This window comes from Papaver somniferum, chromosome 5 (genome assembly GCF_003573695.1).
Source record: "Papaver somniferum cultivar HN1 chromosome 5, ASM357369v1, whole genome shotgun sequence".
Classification (NCBI taxonomy): Eukaryota; Viridiplantae; Streptophyta; class Magnoliopsida; order Ranunculales; family Papaveraceae; genus Papaver; species Papaver somniferum.
The window spans coordinates 34636639-34650875 of NC_039362.1; the positions used below are offsets into that span (position 1 = coordinate 34636639).

Genomic DNA, 14237 nt, shown 5'->3' on the forward strand with positions numbered 1-14237 from the left:
ATGTTACATACACACACCTCATCCGCCTTGGTTTCCCACTTATCAATCAACTCGACTTCTATAATCAACAACTTCATACATTGCCGAGATACGTTGTAATGGATCCCCTTGAACAATGGGTGGTCGGCATATTTTCCGTTCATTTTGAATATACGGCTTTTTTGGAACTTCTCTTTAATTCTATCAATGTCACGCTTGAAATAATTTTCCATAGCATTCCACACGGTTACGAAGTTATCAACACATCCAAAGATATTCTTCTTCAACCGGTGGTGAGCCGACTCTACTAAACTTGTCGCTTGATTTCCCAAGTGTTTATATTGGTTGGTATAGGCATAAACAAACCTCTCTTTGTGTGGTTCCAACCATTGGCGAAGAACATACGATACAACACCGGGGAAATCGGGAGTATCCCGATGGGCGATAAACTACGCAAGATTTAGATAATACTCTTCCTCGGTAAGGGACCAACACAATGATTCCCATTCACCGTTGAATGCAACCCATTTAGCGTAATTTATATCGTATTGTTTTTCAATTTTCTCTTTTGCATCCACTCGATCTTTTTTCCGGTAGCATCTTAATTTCTTCATATCCTATTTTCTTGGGTGGACAAATTATTGGCTTGCACCTATTCATCAAATTACACCATGGAACGTATAAAGCATATTATGTGCTATTATCCATCACTATAACCCCGGGAATATCATCACCTCGGAAGATTGCCTTAACTTGTTTTAGTGCCCAAATGAAACTAGGTTCTTGCTTATCTTTTAAAAGACAAAACGTCACGGTAAACGGTGACTTCGTCGAAGTACGGCCAACAATATTCAACAATGGCATCTCATACTTGTTCGTCTTATAAGTGCAATCCATTATTAGAACTTGATGAAAGCATTGATCCAATTGAACACTCGTCGGATGCGCAATAAAGAGTTGTGTTATCTCTCCTTCCGAATCCACATCCTTTTGAACCGCGTAGTTTTTCTCTTGGGCCAAAAAAAACAAATGTTGCGTTACTTGTCTATCTCTCCATTCCTTCCTTCTAATTGTCTCAATTGCATTGTAAATTGTGGACAAAGATGAGTGGTTATCCTTGTTATCCTACTTTAGTATTTGGAGCATTTGAACCGGTGAAATACCCATTGTCCTCATTTTAGCTACCTTGTCCATCTCTTTAGGAGTTAGCTTTGCCGCCATGAAATGTCTTTCAAGATGCTCCGGACGAGGATGATTATGACAACCTTGCATAACCCTGTAGAGAACCCATCCACCCTTATCTTCGTTGTAATTAAATGCAAGCTTGAATGGGCAATTAATCTTCTTTGAGAAAGTTTTGTTCTTCCTATTTGTCTTTCCTTTATAAACATAACCCTTCCTCTTGTGGCTTTTATCGGGATCACCGCTTCTCTCACAAACCATTTCAAACCGAGTTTTGCTTTCTCTCCCATTCAATACTAATACACACATATCTTTTTGTGCATGTTGTCTAGCCCAACTCTTTGCATCTTCCGGATTTGGGAATACCAAGTCATTCATGTAGTGATGGGATGTGTCATCGTACAAAATACCAACTGGGGAAGGTTGGTTTTCCATTGGTTCTATTGGATCACATGGAACCTACAAGTAATAGCACAACGTCAATACCATAAAAAATTCCTTACAAGTTCGGTAATGTAAATTTTTTCATCGACCCTACCGAATACAAAGTTCGGTAGTGTAGTTTACAGAAATAAATTGGGGCCTTACCGAACTCGATCTTTATATTTTCTATGTATAAGTTCGGCAATGAAACTGAAAAACTCGACTAAACCGAACTCAAAGGTTCGGTTAGAAACGCTGTATTTATATTTTTATGCGACCTTACCGAACAGAAAATTCGGTATCAAAAGTGTTGATATCGACTCAACCGAACAATATAATGTAACCGAATTCTAAAAAACCACCATTAACATGTAGTTCGGTTACCTGCGTCTGCTCAATTTAGTAACCGAACTGCACATTAAGAACGGTTCGGTTACCTAGCAAGCTAAATTTGGTAACCAAACTAGGTTGACCTCACCGATTTTTTCCAGAAATTTTGAGTTTTGCCAAATTTTTGCACAATTCAAGGTACATTAACTAAATATGAGGCATACCTGAGTACCCATAGCTTCATCTTCAGGTTGTGGCTGATGAAATCCATCATTTGTTTGGTTAGCCTGAGATTGGGAAAAAAAGTTTTCATCATCTAACAAATAACTCGTATTTGGATCATTAGAAGTATTGACAAATACACAATGAGGTGAAGGGGGTTCTGATTCTGATTCTGAAGTATCATCACATGAATCACTCAAATCATAATTACTAAACTCAAAAAAAGATTTTTTGGGTTCACCCTTCTTCTTCCTATTTCCTCCTTCTTCTTCTTCTTCTTCTTCTTCTTCTTCTTCTTCTTCTTCTTATCTCTCAATAATAATGTTATAACAAAACAAACCTACTAATATAACTCACTAATCATTAATTAATCAGTTACTAATCATAACACTAACACTAATAAATCATCACACTAACTAAGTTAATCATTAAGGGTAAAATAGGTATTTAAAAAAAAATCAAATAAAGGGTGGTTGGAAATTACTACCAATAACCACCCCAAAAACTTGAGAGTATTCCCCCCCCCCCCCCCCCCACCCCATTTTTTGAGTAGTCCCCCCCCTCCATTTTTTGAGTAGTCCCCAAAAAATCGTTCATTAACAGGGGCATTGAACGATATTTTGGGCACCCCTTCTTTTTTTAGAGGGGGGCATTATTACCATTATTACTTAGGCCACCTTCTCTACACTTATAAGGGATGTCCTAAAGTTCGAAAATGACTAACTTATTCTTCTTCTTTATTTAAATTATGGCTAGCCTAATAACATATCCCTCCTGAACCTAATAATCTAATCAAAACTCTAATTCATAAACACAGAAATATAATTTTTCTACTAACCTATTTTCATTTTAAACTCTTCTCTTTTCGTCTTGTTTTCTCTTCCATTTTCATAATCTGTTTAAATACGGATTTTCGAAATTGTATATTAGAGGTACTTTCCGACTAATCTATATCTTCTTCGTATATTTATGAGTAATAAAAATTGAAGTTGCAGTGAGTAGTAATCATAAAAATTGAAGTTGCAGAGAGAAATGAAGAAACTTTGACGAAGTAGCCAAACCTGATGGAAATGAAGAACATGAAGAACAGTTCGGCTATTTTGCAAAAAAAAGAAAGAATCCTTGCCGAACTTTGAGTTCGGTTACGTCGCAATTTTTTTGTCCTAACCGAACTTTTCTCTAAAAAAAAAAAACTCCATTACAGCTGAGTTCGGCTACTTATGTTTTCATAAACATTAACCGAACTACACTTGGAGATGAGTTCGGCTACCTGTTCTTCAGATGTCGTAGCCGAACATTATTGTCATAGCCGAAATCAGTTTATAAAATTTTCATTTTTTCGAAAGTGTTGTCCAATTCAAACAACACTAACTAAATTTGAAGTATACCTAGTATATCCAAAACCCTCATTTGAAAATGAACCATTTCGAAAAAAAGATTCTTCCAAAACCCTCTTCTTCTCTCTCAATAATTATTCTTCTAAAAAAACCGCTTTTAAATTTGACCTCACAATCATTAATTAACTTAACTATTTTTTACACTAGTTTAACTAGAAAGGATAATTTTAATATTAACATAAATACTTAGGTAAGGGGCAAATTAGGTTTACTTCATAATGACCTCTCAAAATTGAAATGATGACCCCATAAAAAAGTGATGGTGCCCAAAAAAACGGTTCTTTCTTAGTCATTGTGATCGGGGGTGGAGCCAAGGGTTGACTAACCCTGACTCTAGCCCCCCTAAAATTCTAAAAACCATCTAAACACCCTTGATTTGACCATATAATTTATACCTAGCCCACCTTTTTTAAGTATTTAGTCCACTAAATTTATTGGATTTTTTTTCTAGCCCCCCCTCTATAGTACTAATACTTGGTTCCGCCATTGATTGTGATGGATGTCGGTGTAAGAGAGTTTTGAGTCAAGGGGTACCCATTATTGGCTGGCCCTTGAATGCCGAACAACCTTATAATTCAAAGATATTACTAGAAGAGATGGCGGTTTCTGTGGAACTGGCTGGAGCAACTGATGGTTAACTATCTAGTCTAGTGAGGATGTGAAGACAGCAATTGAACAAGTAGTAGATACTAGTAGTAAAGGAGAAGAAATTAGGAAGTAGGCAACAGTGATTGCAGAGAAAATTAGAGCTGCAATGAGAGAAGATATAGATGAAGCAGGTGGCCATCAGAAAGGGTCTTCTATTATTAAATCAATCAAATAGGCGTACGATGCAGATCTTCTTGCAACTGCGACACAGATTTTTAATTGCATCTTTCTTATTAAGTCCAAATCCAAATCCAAAGTATTTTCTTTCCAGTAGCAAGTACCGGGTCGATTAGAAGAATATCTCCTAAGAGTCGAACATAGATTTTACGCCTGCCTGTCCGAGCCTTGCACAACTTGCACTACGACAAATTATTTTTTCTTATTAAGTATCGGCTCATAAATTATCATATAGAATACTATGGATCAACCTGGCTGTAGCCATACGGATATGAGATATGTTTATATTTTGGTAATATATCGTGTGAGCATTGTGTTTGATTCCTTTCTGGTGTGAAATTTTAGTTCTTTAGTTTCAGCAATAATTTAACGGAATAACTGCCCTCTACCTATAGAGGTGTATCATCTTGGCAAGATGATTTTGGCTCTACGGGTATTCATCCTCCGTATGGCCTGAAGAGAGGCTTGTACTTGTAGTAACAATTCCTAAATGAATCGAGGAATAAGAGATAATCTCTCTTAAGGAATGGAGGAATGCAACATTGATGTGAACATAGATGAGTTTTTTTTCTCCCTCTTACTAGATATCAAGAATATGAAAAAAGATGACGAAGATCTTACTTTCGAGATTGTTCTATCTTGCCTTGAGCTTTCTGGTTGACTGTAGATATGTCAGTTTCCAAGCTGAACATCCTGTTAATTGCACGCATATTCTCAAGGATTTCATCAAGAGTTCTTCTACTATCACTTCCATCAAATCTTAAATGCTGCATTGGACCATGAAGGATTTTATTCATTATACCACGGCTAAGATCTTCAACTGCTTTCCTTATTTTCTTAGGGTCCTCCATTTTCGCAAGGCATGTTTCTAACTCTGATAGTCTAATTCTCTCCACAAGAGCCCTCAGTTTCATGATAGTGGAAACTGTTTCTTTAGGAACCTTCCAGGCGTCATCAAACCGCTTGGATTCATGGTTTATAATTACCTGAGCTTCCATAGCTTTTCGGCGCCGTTCTTCCTTGTTAGCAGCCACAACTTCCTTAAGATCATCAACATTGTAGACTTTTGCATTCTCTAGTTCGGAGACGCAGGATCCTACGTTCCTAGGAACAGATATATCAATGAAGAGCCTTAATCCCCCAACATCTGAACCGACGGGAGAAAGTCCCTCAACATGCTCCTTCATGAATAGTGGAGTTTCAGATGCGGTACTGGTGAAGATCACATCAGCTTTGGAAGCACAGGTAAACATCTCAGCGAGGGGTTTATAGATAATATCACTACCGAATTCCTCACGCATCAAGGCAACTCTTTCCTCAGATCTGTTAACAACAACCACTTGAGTGCACCCCTTAGATACCAAGTGTTTGATCACAAGCTTTCCCATTCTGCCAGGACCAATTACCAGCATTCTGGCTCTTGGTAATGATGACGCTGGAAGCTTCCCCAAAGCAAGCTCTACTGCAGCTGAGCTAACAGAAACTGCCCCGTGTGCAATGTTGGTATCCTTACGAACTCGCTTGCCAACAGAGATGGCACGTTTGAACAAGTCACCGATGTTCCTCCCAAACCCCGAAACTCCTTGACAGACTCTGACAACTTGTTTTACCTGAGACAGGATTTGTCCTTCTCCAAGAACAAGAGAGTCCAGCCCTGCTGATACTTCAAATAAGTGCTGTGTAGCATCCTTGTCGCGTAATATAAACAGATGCTGACGAAGCTCTAAAGCAGGAATCCCGCTCGTCTTTCCCATCCATTCAGTAACTTCTCTAAGTCCAGGATGCCAAGAGAGAGCCACCATATATACCTCCATCCTATTGCAAGTACTAAGAACTGCAGCTTCTTCAATATGATTCAAGCCACAAAGTTCTTCAATGGCTCGAGGCCACTCAGCTTCTGGAATGGCAAGTTTCTCACGCATCTCTATGGGTGCAGTGTGAACACTAAGCCCAACAACCATAATACTGCTCCTTTTCTTTGAGTACCTGCCGACGCCGGAATTCTTGAGCTGTTCAAGAGTAGAAACACTAGAAACCCTACCATCATTCTTATTCTCAAGATTCAAACTTTCAGCAGGAACTAAATCACATTTAGGGTTGAAAAAAACACCTCTTTTACCGATTCTTCTATTATCAACTGCAACTGGTTTACGAGAAACCCCAAATTGAGAAAGAGAATATGTTGATGAAGAACATGTCTTAAAAATCAAAGTCCCCATTTTTTTACACCAACAACAGAGGTGGCAAATCCAATTGCAGCTGTCAGATTTATTAACAAAACCAAAAATTCTTCAAACCCCAAACCCTGATAACCTAACAACAGATCAATGTTGATAAATTAAGAGATGAATTTTGTGAAAGATAGAAAAAGATGATGAAAAAGGGAAAAAGGAGTTGTTGAGTTTTTGGTTTGGTTGTGAAGGGTGAATAGATTGACCGGATCAAAAGTTTTACTTGTGCGATACCTTTATGAAATATGGTATATCATTTTACAACCAAATGACCGGATTTATTTACGGGGTATTACCTCTCCTGGCGAAGATTATAATTTGAGTTACCTCCCCTGCAGAACAAATATTAGTAAAATCTCATTTCGTCACTTTTTCCATCAAAACCCGGTTAGCTGAGTCAGCTGCTTCGTACAGCTGGACAATTTCTTACACGTGGATTTTATACTTTCCCATAATACCCTCCTGTATAAAGTAGACACGTGTTGGAGAAAGTACTTTTTCATCCAACGGCTCTGCATCAAGTCAGACAATGGATGGTTTCGATTTGGCACCGTTTGAGTAGCCGATTAGAATTGAACACGTACCCCTTCGCCTGTACAACTACCCCTCTATAGAGCGGGAACAAACATTAGAGAGAGAAAAAAAAGTTTATCAGTTGCAGAGAGAAAAAAAACCCCAATTTTTTTCTGTGAGAGGAGAGTTTAGGGTTCCATCGAAGAGAAGAAGAAATTGATCGAAGAGAAGAACTGGCTTCCTATTTCTTTCTGTTTCATATGTTATCTAGGGTTTAATCGTGATGAATCATAACCGGAGACGAAGATTATGAGTTTTTTTCTTCTAGGGTTTATGTTCTTCCATTCCGTTTTCGTTTAATGATTCGATACTTGATTATGGGTTTGATGTTATGCATGTTGTTTTTGGGTCTTTATCATTATCCTCTGATTTAGGATGGATGTTATATGCTTAATCGATTGTAGAAATTACATGTGTGTGAGTTGGTGATAGTTGAGAAAAGGGTCTCTGATGTGATATAGTGTAAGAATTGGGTTTATGAAAATAACCCTAATTTCATTTTTTTTATAATTTCTGTATTTGATGCTCTGCTTTTTTTTCGTTCATGTGATTTGGGTTTTTTGTATATTTTACAGTCTATTAAAGTTGTTGATTGTGGTGATTAATTTAGGTTTTTGGTTATGTTGCAGTGAAAGTGTTGTGTATGATACTAAAAATGTATATTTACACTATGATGGAGAATGGCCCAGGCAAGTCAGCATATGTTGTCTATTTACACAATCTCAGACAGAGCCATATGTTGTTGGGTGTTTTATTAAAGATGAGAAAAAAAGTCAGCATATGACACAAGTGTCTGAAGATGATCCAAGTCAGCAGCCAAGTCATACTGCAGTGACAACAGAGCAGCCAACTCAGACTGCTCAGCATACCCAAACTACAACTCCACATAGGTCACCTGCAACAAAGAAGAAGCTTGCATCCAAACCTCAAACTCCACAGAAGTCAGCTGCAACAAAGAAGAACAAGAGGAAGGAATCAATTATTGCATTAGATGAAGAACATGATACTGTGGATGAGTTGTTAGATATGCCTGAAGAAGAGATTGATGTACTACCAGAGTGCACCAATCTGAAGACTCCTTCAATACATGAACTGCCAATAGAAGATGATCATCACAGTGGCAATTCAACAAGTTCTGAAGGTACTGATGTGTATGAGGAAGCAGGAGAAGAAGAACCTGCAAGGTACAATGAATATAAAAATGATCACCAGAAATATGATGATATGTATGCTGATGTTGAGAGTGAGGAAGTTATTGAATGGACTTGTGATACTGAAGAGGTTGAGGAAGGGTTGATGTGGCCCAATATGGCAGAGTATAAGTTGTTTGTAACTAAATTTTGCATTGCCAACAGTATTGAAGTTGAGAAGTTTAAGGATGCTCCAACCAGATTGAGGTGCAGATGCAAAGTCAAAAGGTGTCCGTTCAGACTCTATGCTAACAGGTAAGCCCAATTATACCATATTTAAGTATGAGTCTTTTTTTGTTTGTAACTTAATGATATCTAACTTTACATTTTGTGGGATTTTTTTGTTTGTAACTTAATGATATCTAACTTTTACTTTGTGGGATTTTTTGTTTACAACCGGCAACCAGATGGGCATACTATCAAGATCACTAAGTATATTCCTAAGCATATTTGTGTGAATAGAACTGGTACTGGCTACAATAGGATGGAAAACTCAATTTGGGTAGCTAGTGTCATTGAACAAGATATTAATGAATATGATTACTCATTGCAACCTAAAAAGATCAAAAGTAGACTGCAGACAAGGTATAGTGTTGTACTTAGTTACTGGGTTGCTTGGAAAGGTAAAGGTAAAGATTTAACAAAGAAGTTTGGGTCTTATGAAGATGGGTACAAGTTAGCACCTGAAGTTATGGATCAGATAATGAAAAAGAATCCAAGGAGTACAGGTGTTGTTTCCACTGATACTGACCATGACTTCAGTTATTGTTGCTTGGCATTTGATGCTTTTTTGACTGGTTTTAAGGATGGATGCATGCCATTTATAGGTCTAGATGGGTGTTTTATCAAAGGAAAGTATGGTGGAGTGTTGCTTTCTGCAGTGGCACTTGATGGAAACAATGGTATGTATCCTCTGGAAAAGTTTATTTGTGATTGTGAAAACAAGGAAAATTGGATTATTTTTCTCAATCTAATCAAGGATAAATTGCTAGAACATCCTGCTCCATTAACATTCATCTCAGATAGGCAGAAGGGATTGTTCCCAGCACTTGAAGAAGTGTTTCACTCAAGTAGGAATAGATTCTGTTTTAGACACATATTTGAGAATTTCAAGACCAAAGGCCACAAGGGGACTCACTTGAAGACATTAGCATGGGGTGCAGCAAAGGCCTACAGGAACACAAATCACAATAAGTATATGGCTACCATGGAAACATATAATAAGAGGGCAAGGGATTGGTTTGCTGATATCCCAAGATATTTGTGGGCAAGATCTTGTAATTGTAATGTATGGGAACTTACAGGAATACCCTGTGTACATGTTATTGTTGTTGCTTGCCACCTTAGACTAGATATCAATAGGTCAGTTAAACACTTTATGCTAATGTTGGTTCAAAATTTCTGTCATTGTAACTTCAGCTTCCATTTAATAATTCATTTGATACTTTTTGTTGATTTTGTGCAGTCTGGTGGATGATTATCACAAAATCTCATCTTACAAAAAGGCTTATGCTGGAAAAGTTGTTGCGTGTGATAGTCAAGATCACTGGAATGAGGAGGTCAGTTAGTAATGTCATTTAATGCAATTGATTAACTGTTAGCATTCATTTGTATTATGTGGTTGAGTGTAACTGTTTGTTTTTTTTGTACTTGATAGCATCCAATGGTGGTGTACAGGCCTAAGTTCAAGATAAAGACAGGTATACCAAGAACTAAGAGAATTAGGTCTGATGTAGAAGGAGAACAACCACACAAAAAGGAAAAAAGATCTTGTACCAATTGCCAGTCTACTAAACAGAACATTAGGACTTGCCCAACCAGAAATGCAAGGGCTACACCCCCAAATGGCAGTGGCAGAGGAAGGGGCAGAGGTGCTGCACCACCAACACAAGGAAGGGGCAGAGCTGCTGCACCACCAACACAAGGAAAGGACAGAGCACAAGGAAGGGGAAGAGGCTTTGAATACCTGCTTTTTGGGACAACAACTGAACCATCACCAGGCAGAGGAAGGTCTACACCAACACAAGGCATAGGAAGGTCTGCCCCAATGTCAGCATCAAGATCAGCCACTATTGGAAATTATCAAAATCTATATGGGACTATGCCAGATGGAATGAGGGAACCAAATAGACCAGCTTCTCAGACATTCAAGCCACCAAGATGGAGGATTTAACTAACAGTATGAACATATTTTTTTGGAACTTAAGACTTTTACTTCATTACTAATTATGCTATTACATAAGACTACATAGCAATTGAACAATAGCTAATGAAACAGATGATGAACTGCCTTTTTTTGTGAATGCTATTACATAACAATAGCTAATGATGAAGCAGATGATGAAACTTCCTTTTTTGTGAATGCTACATAAGACTTTTGTGAATGCTCTTAGTTTTCTTTTTGTTCTCCCTTTTCCACAGTCACTGCACCTTTAAACTTGTCACATATTTCTGCAAACATACTGTCACTAACATCTGAATCAATGACCATTTTCATGTCATGTGTTTCAATTGAATATTTCCCTTTGAGAAAACACCCATCAAGGCCAGCTATTGGTGTGATTTTTTTGTTGGATGCAGGTGAAGCTTCTGGGCATTGTGAAACCCAATGAGAATCACTACCAACTTGAAGCACCCATCCCCTAACTGTTGTTTTTCTGTTCTTGGTATTTCTGTTACAACAGCTTTATCCAACCACTCAAATTCATTACACTTTAGTTGGTTTTGGCATCTCAAGAATCTCCTTCCTTTGTTGGCTTGAGTGTTTCCTTCCCAAACTCTACGCAAGCCATCACATTTTCTACATTTGGAATAGAGGTAAGGGCATTTCATGGCTAAATGGGTAGTTCCCCTGCAAATTTGACACCTGCACAGATGTTCAACACACTGCAAAAACATGAAAAATTCTTTAGTTTTACCTCCTAATTGTAGATATAAAAATTAGTGTTACCTCCTCTAATGGTGGTTTTACTTACATCGGTGGAGTTTGAAGATGAATCACCCATAGTTCTGGCTGCACTTCAGATGGTGAGATTGGTTTTGTTTGAGAAGAGTAGGTCTGTGGTAATGGATTTAAGGAGAGGTGCAAAAATTTTCCTCTTCATATCTGGTTTATATAGAACTGGATGTTGAAGATGACCGTTGAAGGTTACCGTTGAAGGTGACCGCACAAATTCGACCGTTGAACGGTCGAATCTCAGAAAATCCGACCATAAGTTTACAATGATTCTTGGCCTAACACGTGTCTAGGTGTCTACTTTATAATGAGGGTATTATGGGAAAGTATAAAATCCACGTGTAAGAAATTATCCAGCTGTACGAAGCAGCTGACTCAGCTAACCGAGTTTGGATGGAAAAAGTGAAGAAAGGAGGTTTTACTAATATTTGTTCTGTAGGGAAGGTAATTCAAATTATGATCTTCGACAGAGGAGGTAAAGCAAATTACCTCTTTATTTATTCATTTATTTATGGAAATTTATGCAGGCGTATATCCCGTTTTTGAGTACTTCTAAACGAACCATCAAATTAAACGATTTTAAAACCGCCTAGACTCATAAAGATGGGCCCGCCGTCAGCAGATTTGCAGGGGATCCAGCATATGGGACCCGCCATGTATCTTAGCAGTTTTAAAACTGTCCCAATCCACGGTGAGTTTAGAATTTTCGTCCGTTTTTTTAGCTGTTATCAAAATTTTACCGAAACCGTCAGACCTAAGGGGAAAAATTCACTTCGTCGTGCCACCTATTCGTATGCTACGCAACACTTATTTGAAGTACAAAACTCTTAGCGTACCGTGCAGAAAAACAATGCATAGACACACTAGATGGGCCCAAAACCAACCCCTATTTTTCTCCGAACCACTGATTCAAATATCAGCAGGGCTGGACTACGAAGAAGAACTTCACAACAGGGTTGACGGTTTCAAAAAGTACAAGATCAGTGATACCCATTTTTATTTTATGCATTTTGATTTATTTGAAATCTATTGTTTACCAGTCTAGTTGGAGACCTATCATTTATAATACAAAACAGAATGGGTTTTTGAACTTGGACGGTCGGATAACATTTTGAAAGACAAACTTTGTATCCGACCATCCCAATCTCATCCCAGTGAAAGACATTCGACGGTCGTCGTTTCTGTAACCCCTCCCATTATGAATCAAAAATTATTAATCTTTAATTATTGCATCACCTCTTAACTCAAGATATTCAAAGAAACATTAAATGAAATCATAATATATCAAACATGCATGGATTTAGTGGTGGCATGATGAATCTAATGGGAAATGAGATTTATTTGTTTATTTTTATTCATAACTCATAAGTGAGATATGCATATACACTATTACTTAAATATTTTTGTGTTCGTTTTTGGATAATGTATATGAATAATTTTACGATGTTATGTATTTATAGAGATTATTTTCTTTTAAAACAAGATAGAAAACTATCTTGCAAAGGAACACGATTTAATTTAAAGTCCGGAAAAAAAGGAAAATTGCACCAGTCAGATATCGTACTAAAGCAGTATTATTACGACACGACATATCTCTAGATATTTATTAGAACTCTCTGTTAACCTCATGCCATGCTATTACGGCACGAGCTATTTCTAGTTATAAGACAAAAAGGATCATTAAAGAAAGATATCAAAGAGTTTTATGTCTTTCTCGGTACAATCAACAAATCGAACAGATAAAAATCCGTGAGCCTGGTTGATATGAGAATAACTTGGACAGTACCAAAGACCAATTTTCCAAGTGTCAATCAAGTTCTATCCAACAAACAAGGTCGGGTTTATCAACTGTGATTGAACTACGCACAAAATGTGATATTTCAATTATATAAACAAATATAATGCAGAAAAGAAATAACACAACCACCAAAAATTTTGTTAACGAGGAACCACAAATTCGTTTGTTTTCTAAGAAACTTCTTATGAGAATTTATTCTTCTGTTTAAGAAGGATACCTAGGGTTTGGTATAGCAATTATTATGATCACACTTGTAGTTACAGGAAATCCTACAATACACCCCTAGTATGATTTTATCGTTGATCAACCTATTTTTAGGTTTACACTCTTAATTTTATTGATTAATTTCTGAATATTCTTACAAGGAAAATAAAGAAATCAAGAATGATCTCTTCTCTCAACTTTCTCTCTCCTATTTACTTATTTCTCACTTCCAAAAAAGATTTCTCTCTCCTTTACAACTCGAATGACTATTTATAAGGGAAATACGTAGTGGATGACAGCTAATCTATCCTTTATTTTCGGATATGGTTTGCGACATTCTCGCAACCTTACAAATGTTGACTTCGCAATCTTTCTAATTTTCTCAAGACTATCACACCTTTCTCATGATCCTTGCTGACGTTGTTTTCTGAAATTGTTCTGCGACGCTTTTGTGCAATACCATTGTTAACTTCGCTGAGACATAACTGTTGCGAGATTATGATCCTACATCTTTCCTCTTCTCATATCTTCTCTGCAAAGTAGAGAATGATTTGAGAAATGTCGCAACTCCTTATCTTTTCATATTCCACATTTATCACACGTACTCTCTCTCTTCCACTTATTTCTTGACACGTCTTCTGTAACCGCTACTTTTCAACCGCTCACGTCTCTTCGTCTTAATGGTGTTTATTTCTTCGAGAAGTAAATTTTCTTTATATACTCTTCTCCTCCCTCTTTCCACTTTTCTTTTTACTTTCTCTTCTATTTTTATTCTCTCATCTCTGCAACTCTGTCATTCTTCTGCAAATTCTGCTGCTGTAATTTTTTCTTCCTTCAATTCTTTTACTTTCCATACATTCCCATACCTTATTCAATCATGGCTCCAAGTGGTCATAGATATGAGAAGAATCTTCAAGATGTCCAAAA

The 14237-nt window shown here is 37.3% G+C and overlaps 1 pseudogene; it reads right to left on the reverse strand.

Moving 5' to 3' along the window:
• Nucleotides 1-4891: 4891 nt before the first annotated feature.
• Nucleotides 4892-6809, reverse strand: LOC113281364 (annotated as a pseudogene).
• Nucleotides 6810-14237: the final 7428 nt, after the last annotated feature.